This window comes from Mus caroli, chromosome 17 (assembly GCF_900094665.2).
Source record: "Mus caroli chromosome 17, CAROLI_EIJ_v1.1, whole genome shotgun sequence".
Classification (NCBI taxonomy): Eukaryota; Metazoa; Chordata; class Mammalia; order Rodentia; family Muridae; genus Mus; species Mus caroli.
Window position 1 is genome coordinate 57,309,368 of NC_034586.1, and position 10,541 is coordinate 57,319,908.

Consider the following 10,541-nt stretch of genomic DNA (forward strand, 5'->3'; position numbering starts at 1 on the left):
ACTGTGCCAGCAAGCCTTACCAGTGAACTATAGACTGTATCCCAGAAAATACAGAGCTGATATGTTGAAAAATATTTTTAAAGTTTTGTGGCATAGTCAAATCAGAGAGGAAAACACAAACCCACAGCAGTTAGGACGAATACAACACAAATATAATTACACTGAGAAGATGATTTTGTCCAAACTACACTTTAAAAGAAAATCAAATGCATTGTATTGTATTGAAGTCATGGAACAAAGAACCAAAACAATGCATGCATGTGCCTGCATCCACCTCGTATCTGATTTACCCCTTATTAAAATTTAGGACTTTATGCCAATGCAGTAAATACGAGACCACATAAAAAATAAAGAATTTAAATTTTAAAACAGAATGCAAAATTTTGGTATGTACACACATAAGAAATATGTGTATGGGTGTATATGTTTGTGTAAGCATATCTATATTCTATAAGTTCACATATAAAAGCACAATTATACATATATAAAATAAAGCAGCATAATACTCCACCAAATTATCCTTTTTGGAAGGGACAAACTTGTCTCCCTTCAGTTGCCATACAGATGTGCAAATGTAGCTGAGACCTCCAGATTATTTGAAGAATCCTTTGTTCTGTTTCAATGCCAGGCCTGTTTTTAGGAAGTGGTTCTTAGTCTTCAGAATCTTTTTGAATGTTTGAATGTTTCTAAGGTGCTCAAGTGAGTCCTACAGAAGCAAACCGATTCTGCCGTGATAACAAGAGAGTCAAAGGAAGGTCAAGTCTCTCCGGGAGAATCTTTCTGTGAAGTTCCAGCTCTTATCAGGTTCATCTGAAGTAGTTCTGCCCAAACAAAATGTTTAATTCAGTAATGGGTGATAAGTGATGCATGATTTCCATAACAAAGTTGTCACTGAGAAATGTAAAAATCAAACAAACTACAGAAGATTTCCTTGTAGCGCTGATGGATTTGTCATGTCAAAGGGCATCATGCATCAAGTCCAAGTCAAAAGCATATTCTTGTATGTGTATTGTACCTATATTTTAGTCATTTTCCAGAGACTGGCAGCTAACTCTGTCGATAACATATTACTTAGTCTCAGATTTAGTTTCTATTCAGATTTCAGATTATTGATTGTTTTTAATCTATGACATCTTTTTTTCTAATTTATAGAAAACATGACAAAGAATCCTGTCATTCTATTAATACAATAATAATTTTGTGCCTATTAAAGAGAACCAGTTGGTCAATGGGAATCACATTATTGGATATACCATGGCTGTATATTTGTATAAAGCTTGCCAGACAGCCATTATAAGAAGTTTGAAATTTAATCATATTCCACATTTGACTAGCTACAAGTGTTTATTTAAATTTACTTAATCTTCTGAAGAAATATTTTAAGATATAAAGTGAAGAAATGTATTTAATATAGCTCTCAATCCATCATTCATTTCTTCGTTAGTACTTTCTTTTTTTTTTTTTTTTTTTTTTTTTGGTTTTTTTCGAGACAGGGTTTCTCTGTGTAGCCCTGGCTGTCCTGGGGCTCACTCTGTAGACCAGGCTGGCCTCAAACTCAGAAATCCACCTGCCTCTGACTCCCTAGTGCTGGGATTAAAGGCGTGTGCCATCATGCCCAGTCTCTTCATTAGTACTTTAAGTTTAAGATAGGTCATCTTCATAATATGAGCCACAGAATATAGCCTTTACTCTCTCAGAACTAAAAGTGTAGTAAAATTGAGAAAAGACAGTCACATCTATAACACCAGGAGCATTTTGTCAGTATCTTGAGAGTTTTACAGATTCCTACTACAATATACTTATGTCTTCTGCCAGTATAGATAAATAGGGAGGATCAGGGGGCAGTTTAGATGAATATGCAGAATTAAAATAGGAAATTGAATGTGTATTTGTGTATTCAGCAACTAATGGGAAAAGAAAGATACATACATACTCTTAGACAATAAAAAATAACCAAGTTAAGAATAACTGAACACTTGTATGAGAAGCACAAATTCATTATTCTTGCTTAGCAAGTAAGAGGTATAGCAGTTTCCGGCAGGCTGAACATGCATCTCCAGGCAATAGTAAAGGAAGCTACTGCACAAACACTTTGAAAGTGAAAATAACTGTGTCTTCTTTGAGTTGACTAAGTCAGCCATTCCTGGCTAGAAAAGAAAAACTTTAAGTGCATAGCACATATCTATTGAGCATTTCATTTCAACTGAAGAATATGTAAGTAAGATCTTCAACTATAGATTGAGATTCTTTTCCCTAGTCTCATGGCAGTTAGTTTTGCAAAATCAAGTTAAAATTATTGTCAACTCTATTCAGACTGGTCCCAATAAAGTTTTAATAGGACATTACCCACAATTTTACATATTGACTCTTTTTGTGAAAGCAAGTTTACTGAATTGAGAACTACTATGCTGAGTTTGCTGTAGCCACCACACAAAGTATTTCACTTTAGACACAGCATTGACTGTTTCTGGGTCTCAGAGATACCATGACCAAAGTCGCCAACTCTGTAGTATCTCTTTAGTAATTTTTATGGTCCAACTGTATTTTATTTTACTTGCTCCTAAAAACCTCCCAAATGCTCTGGGTCTTCATCTCATCAGCTGTCACTGTAACCCGGAGAAAAGAAAGAAAAGCGAAGCGTCATCTCCTAGACCTTTGCTGTAATTGATTCTCAGGGGTGTCTTTGTACTGCCCTATTAGAGCAGTGCTGTGGTCATGACGATGCTTCTCAACAGGAGCGTTCTAAATAACTGATGGATATTCAAATCAGGAAAACTGAACCTCTATGGTTCACCAGCCAAAGTCTAAGATCTCTAAGCTGCTGAACAAAAACAAAACAAAGCTCCAGCATTTCTTGCAGGCAATATTACCTGCAACGTAAACTCACCCATCACGGTATGCATAATCAATCATGTGATCTCTCACTGCTGACATCTCTGGGCCACTTCGGGGAGCAGGCCTGGAAGTAATGCACATTAGAACTTGAGGCAGACCCTTGAAGCATCTATTGTCTCTTCAACTGAATATGGAGAAAACAATTTCTGTAGCAACTTTATTTGAAATTTTCACTTCTAGAAATATTTTTACCTTGTTGGATCTGTTAGGCATATTCTATTTAAAAGTCTGTGTTTAAAATCCTCTTCGTACTGGAGAAATAGAAACCAGATGGTTTGATTGTTGTCCTGATCTGGAAAACATAATCAAACTAAGCTATTGAAACAAAACGAAAAAATGAGAGAAGCAGTGTAAGAGTTTTCTTAACCAGCATACTTCAGATACCCCAGATTTGAGTTCAAACAATAAACCGAAGCTCCAGAGACTGCTTTGAGGAGGCACGTGGGAAGGGGCAACAGAGCACCCCCATGGCACTATGGCACAGCCTCACGGTCCCTTTAGTGGGGATGCGGCATATGCTTCCTGGTTGCTCAGTGAACAAGAACAAAATCACTAGAGATTTCATGCCCACTGACTTCTCGCTAGGCAGATTCTAATTTGGCAGTGGTTCTGGGGTCTTCCTGGTGAGAAAGCTGCTTCTGGCACGAACTCCTCCACTCATGGACGGAGAGACTTGCACTTCTGGCTCTGTTCTCTTCAAGCTGAGCCTGAGATCACATCTGTTCCTGAGGCTCCAAGCCTGAGGAAGCTCTGGAGCGAAGAAGACTCACACACACAGAGAACTCCATATTTCCTGTTAAATACCATCATCTGCCGTGTGTCGGATCAGATGTTCTTTATTACCTAATGACCCTGACTATTTCTGTCCTAGCATGGATTTTTGCCCATGATGTATGATTAAAAACTCCCCTTTGATTTCAGAAGGCTATAAACTACTGTTGCTTACTTCATGCCACAGGTAGAAGAGGTAAGAGGACGTGGCGACATGCCTCTCCTACTCCAGGATAACTGTGGAATCCCCAACAAGATGAGGTACTAAAGGAAGGCAAATTAATATAGAAAAGATAAACAATACATGGAAACAATAACAGGTGCTTTTGAACACTGAATTTGTTAGTGAGATAAATAAAACTATTCTTGGCCATTTGTCATGAAGTTTTATTGAGTAAACTATGAGAGTTGAAATATGTGCTGTTGATTCTTATGACTGCTGACTGTTCCTACTACACTCTCACAAATTATTCTCTGTAGTTGGCTGTGATGAACGCACAACATGATTTTCTGGCTTATTTGAGGAAAAAGTATTTGGGAGTAAATATATATATATATACATACATACATACACACACACACACAAAGTGCTCTACAAAGGAGAATGAAACAGAGATGCATGTCTTTGTAAATGTACCTAGTACCACACAGGATTCCTAATCAGGCAAAAGAAATGTTCATAGTTCTTCACTCGTAAATGTGAGAAAGACTGGTAACCTTCTCTCATTTCACCCCATCAGAAACACCTTGAATACTTACAATACCAGATGTGAAGGGTGCGTGTTTGCTTTGAGACCTCTTCATGAATCTATAGCCCCAGGTGACAATACTTGATGTCATCTCTTTGTATTATTCATTTAAATAGTTTTGTGGGTAGGTCTAAAAAAGGCGCACATTGCTCCAGAGAAATGGCAGACAAAGAATCAGGTACATAGCGTGTATGAGCTGCCTGTGGCTACTTTACAAGGAACTCTACCGGGCTCTCAATAATGTGAAAATCTCCTTGAGAGGTACGGTGGCACAGCAAGGCACTGAACCAGAGAAATTCAATTTGCCTACTGTAAAGTATGTTTTGTCTCTCTCAGAAAGCTCTAATTCAATCCAAAATTACTTTCTGGAAGCAGTCACTCTTGCCAAGAAAGGGTGTCTGAGGTCTGGGATAGGACAGAACACTCAGGGGTAAAACTGTCAAAAGCATTCAGCGCTGTCCTCTCTCATGGGTCTGGATTCACAGACCCACCTGGAGGTCCCGACCCTCGCTGTTGTAGTTCTATGCATATTTGTGATTGAATAACCTTCAGTCACTTTTATCTTTGATCTACATTTACTCTAAAAATGCTGAGAGAGCAGTGGGAAAAACAGACTATGTAAGGTCAGTAATATGTGAATGAAAAAGAAATACATTTCTGTTTGAATTCTATGAAAGAAGGTACCTGTAAGTAACTTTGAAGATGGACATCATTTCTTTTAATTCCTAAATGACATCTTTGTGTTTTCATAAGGTTCATAAACACATGGTTTATCCAAATCAAACCAAAAACTTATCTTTCCAGTGAATTAAATTCTGTAATACAAATCATCAGAACAAGGCAGGCAAAAGCATTTCGTCCAATGCCACCTCTGATCCCTTGGTCTAGGAATAAACTTGCCTGGAACACTGATACCAACTTAATCACCTTTCTGTGATAGGGATGCTGATGGGACCTTCAGAAGTACCTTTGGGCCATTAGTATTACATGTGAATCTTTCTCACTGGCTGAACAAGCATGTAAGGTCATTGAAACCACAAATGACAAGAATATTTAAATAGGCGGTGGAGTAGGTGAAGATATGAATATGGTGACTTGACAAATACTTAGTTAGGGTTGCTATTGCTGTGATAAAACACCATGACCCGAAGCCACTTAGGGAGGAGAGGGTTTATTTCATCTAACAGCTTATAGTCTATCACGGAGGGAATTCGGAATTGTAAGGAATCAAGGTGGGAAACAGGAAGTGTAGCAGGAACAGCAGGGCTGCCTCTCTGTAAAGACTGGGGTCCAGACAGCTGCAGAAGCATCTGAAGTAGGACCTAATTGAGGACTACCTGTGACACCACATTCCTGCAGGAGGACCTAATTAAGCATTGCCTAGAGAGCAAGAATTGTTAGCAAATAATGTCAGCCAATCAGGGACTGCTGTTTAGAATATATACTTTCTTTGAACCAATGGGGGAGTGGGTGGAGGGTATTAAAGGAGCTTGCAGCAGTGCTCAGATGAGCTTGTTGCAGCATTTCTCACCTGCTCCTGGATTCTGTGTCACTGACTCTACTCCAGCTCACCCCCAACCCCCAAGATGCAGGTAAGGTCTGGCAAAGAGTTTGTCCAAGGCACAGGCAATGCAGAAGCATCCAGGGCACAGGAAATACAGAAAGAGGAGCTAAAGCAAAAACTCTGAAGAACTGTAGCTTACTGGCTTAATTCTTCTAGCTTATTCAACCTGCCTTCTTATACACTCAGGACCAACAGTTCAGGAACAACATTTCTCACAGTAATGTGGGCCTTCTCCCATTATGAATTGTACTGGCTGCTTTTATGTGTCAACTTGACACAGGCTGGGGTTATCACAGAGAAAGGAGCTTCAGTTGAGGAAATGCCTCCATGAGATCCAGCTGTGGGGTATTTTCTCAAATAGTGATCAAGGGGGAAAGACCCTTTATGGGTGGGACCATCTCTGGGCTGGCAGTCTTGGGTTCTATAAGAGAGCAGGCTGAGCAAGCCAGTAAAGAACATCCCTCCATGGCCTCTGCATCAGCTCCTGCTTCCTGACCTGCTTGAGTTCCAGTCCTGACTTCCTTGGTGATGAACAGCAATGTGGAAGAGTAAGCTGAATAAACCTTTACCTCCCCAAGTGCTTCTTGGCCATGACATTTGGGCAGGAATAGAAACCCTGACTAAGACACTGATCAACAAAATGCACCACACACCTGCCCCCAGGCCAGTCTGGTGGGTTCATTAGCTTGTGTCAGGTTGATGTAAAAATAACCAACCCTTCTTTGTAAAATTAATACAGTGCTCATCTTTCCGTACTTGTAGAAAAACATAAATATTAGTTAAATACTTCTTTTATATATATACTAATCTAATAAAAATCATAGCCCATATGGTATTAATAATATAATTATGTATAAAAATCTTTGGATGTATTTTATTTAAAAAAAATCTAATTGCATAACAGTTGTCTCGATAAGTGTAGCTTACTATGTAGGATGCCAGGTCTGACACTACAAGAACTGTAAACAACTCGGCGATAAGTGGCAAGTTACTCTTTTAGAATACTTTGGAACAAAATAGCTCCTCAAAAATAAATAGGTTATCCCTGAAATGTATGTGTTGCAAGAATATTTTGGTAATCTTGTCTTTTAATGGGGCTTCAAATAGTTTAAGATTTGATTTTGCAGAACTGTCGATTAAGGAAAAGTCAAGAGGTCACTTGACAGAATTTCTGATAGAGAACACAAAGACATTTGTTTCTGTCCACAATGGGAAAGTTAATTGAACAACTATACATTCACAAGATACAGCAAATTTACTGGCAGCCATTTGCAATATATACCACATCTAATTTCCTAGATGTGTTTTTCCACACAGTCTCAGTTCTAATCCTAATCTAGGCCATGATCAAAACATGGTCTTTTATTCTATTCTTTAATTACAAATGTTAGCAAATAGGTTACATGTTAGTTATGATACAGTGTGTGTGTGTGTGTGTGTGTGTGTGTGTGTGTGTGTGTGTGTCTGTGTCTATGTGTTGTGGGCATTGGTATTACAGAATGGCTCCAAAGAATTCAGAAGCCACAGAATAGTTCAGGAATTATATTTCTTTTCAGAGCTAAGGTAACCTGCCATAGTAGATGCTGCTTTCCTTTGAGTTAGGCCACTTAATGTCACAAGTTTAAGGACAAGACTACAGTACTCATTACATCTATAGAGACTGCTAAAGGTGACTGCTTTCCACTCTTCCTTACTGTGTCCAGCAAATGCACCGGCCTGGCTTTCCTGATATGATTTTAATACATCTATGTGCCCCAACAATACCAATTCTACCCAATAAAAAAAAAAATCACTGTTTAGAGATCAGGGAATGACTTCAGGCCAGGTCTGATCTTAGTGGATGGTCTTTACTCGCATCAATATCTCCACTATGAAAATACATGGCTTATCTTTCCATAGTGCTTAAATTCTGGGCCCCTTTTGTAGGATAGCTCTTTGAAATTATATGCATGATACTTCTGGCTGACATCATAAAATTGATTTGTTTACTTAAAATCAAATAAACAAAGTTAGTCTATAATTAGTATGTAATACATTTTAGTAATCTCAGAGAAAGTTATTATACATTTCTAACTGAAGCAGCATGAATGTATAAAATATTCTGCTTTATTCTGAACACACAAACGTGTTTAATTTTGCTGAGCATAAAACTGTAAGATAAGACTTCACATGTAATAACAAAATTAATTTGTACGTTTCTACTCACTTTAAAATTTGTTTGGAAATATGTGTAACAGAATTATTAGATTTATTATATGTACTTAATGAAAGCTAGTAAATTCATTCATTAGCAATAATTTGCTTTCCCTTGTTTATTTAAATTAATTACAGCTTTAAGTATTTTCTAAAAGTGGGAAATAGGCATATGGTTATTTAGCATCTCTGATATAACACTGGGAATTAGGGAATGAATAATTCTTCAGTCAAAAAGCTCACCTAAGATTTAAAATATAAATGCTACAGTTCAGTAAAGAGATTCAAGTTATAAACAAGAAGGTAAAATATATTCTGCATTCATGGCTCTTGTCCAAGGGACAAAGTAATCAGACAGCAGAAATGGTTTACTATGAAGCTCATGAAAACGAAACTATACAACCTCCTCTTTTCTTAATATATTCATACAAACCCCATTTTTATGCTAATAACTACTAATATTCTTGTGGAACCCCATAATCATAATTTTGTCCAATTTTCTATAAATACAATCGCTATTGAATCTCAGGCCCAAAGAACTTGGATCACAGTCAGGAATTGTGGTTTTCTTTGTAATGCTGCCACTGTTAAGACCTACAAGACAAAGTGAAAATCGGGCCAGCCTATTTTCCATAGGTAACCCTGCACCAAAACTAAACCAAACAGCATTAACTCTAATCTATAAGTTTAAAATTTTGACAATTCAGAGGACAAGCAGGAACAAAATTCACATTCTTCTTAGGAAGGTTTTGAATGAGGATTGTCCCTCATTTTCTGAAAAATTTGATCACTGTGTCCAGCTGCTGTTTCTAGTTAAGAGCCTGGGAAACTTTGCTAGAGAAGTTATGTCATTAAGCATGGCTTTGAGAGTCTACAGCATCTCCTTATTTCCTATTTGTTCTATCTGCTTCTCATGTGGAGAAGACATTTGTTGAGATGCTATGCCTCCTCTGCCATGAGGGACACTCCCTCCAAACCATTAAGATGCCTTGATCATAGTATTGTTTTACAGCAATGGAAAATCACTCATGCACTTCTCCTATTTTGTCTTCTTTTATTCAACAGAAGCCAACAGTATGCTTTTACTTTTATATAAAACCAGAATAATCAAACTTCATGTCACATACAAATGTACCAAAATGAAAAGGATATAAAGTTCTTTAAGGCAGGGGAGAATTGATTACATGTTAATCATCTACCATGTTTCCAGAATGGAAACCTGGCATTAATTATTGAGATAGATACCAACAGTACTTAAAGAAGCAGATGTTGTGTGGGTAGAGGTAATATTAAACAATATTGAGAGACTCTCATCTCTGCAAGTAATTTGCCTCCATGCTTCATCAAGCTCAACAAGAGACATTCTGATGTTTTATGGCACATTCATTTCTTTCTGTCTCTCAGACATAAAGTTATGTGACTCTACATATTCTAACTAAGTAGAAGGACAATTATTAGCTGAAAATGTTTGCAAGCCAGCAGATGACAAGTTCTTCATGTAAGTTTATCTGACTAAAGTAGAAACATCTGAGACATGGGGACTATCATAGTTTCACTTTTAGGGAAGCAATTTGTTATTCCCTACAAGTTGGCACCTATTTTCGGAAGTTCAAATCTGCTCTTCCTTTTTACTCTATAAATATGTACTTTTAAAATCTTGTTCTGTATAAGTCCATATTGAACCACTCCTTTGAGACACTCTGAATTTTTCCATATATATCAGATATGTCAATGAACTGATTTTTGTTAATCTGTCTTTTGTCAGTCTAATTAACAGGGAATTTAGTAGGATAGAATAAAAAGAGGACATGTAATAACCTTACACAATCTGTTGTTAAAAAATTGAGTGACAACTGAAAAAGATGGGATTCCTTTCTTGGGCTTAAATCATACATTGAAATGGAGTCAGTCATGCTTAGCCCCACATTGACTGAGACTCATGTTGAGACCAAAATACATTATTTTCTCTACCCTAGTGTCCTGAGCACATACTTTTTAACAATGCTCAGAGACAAGAAGGAGAAAAACAGTAAACATTTTCAGTGAATTATTTGTGTATTTCTGTGTTGTGTGTATGTGTGACTCCTTGTGTGTCTGCATTGATTGAAGTTCCTTGGTGGGAAAATGTCACATTTGTTTTAAAGACTGAAGACTGATTGCTTAGAACTTCCAGACTAGAGAGGTACAATGTTACCAATGCAGAATCAAAATTAGTTTGAGGTAATGCTTCTGAGAACTCATGTTCTGCATCCTTGTGAACTCATGAACAGAACAATTTATACTAACCTGAAAGCTAAAAATGGCTTCTGTTTATAGACAGCCTACCCAATGTTCCCACCAGTGTCTTCAGTAAGCACATTATCTTTTAC

General features: G+C 37.4%; 1 long non-coding RNA gene across 1 annotated transcript; it reads right to left on the reverse strand.

Annotated features, from left to right (window-relative positions):
• Window positions 1-758: 758 nt before the first annotated feature.
• Window positions 759-3,181, reverse strand: LOC110312400. The gene is made up of 3 exons (XR_002380049.1): window positions 3,088-3,181; window positions 2,888-2,959; window positions 759-821 (listed from the first exon to the last, which is right to left on the reverse strand). It is a non-coding gene; the product is annotated as an uncharacterized LOC110312400 (long non-coding RNA).
• Between the last annotated feature and the right edge of the window lie 7,360 nt (window positions 3,182-10,541).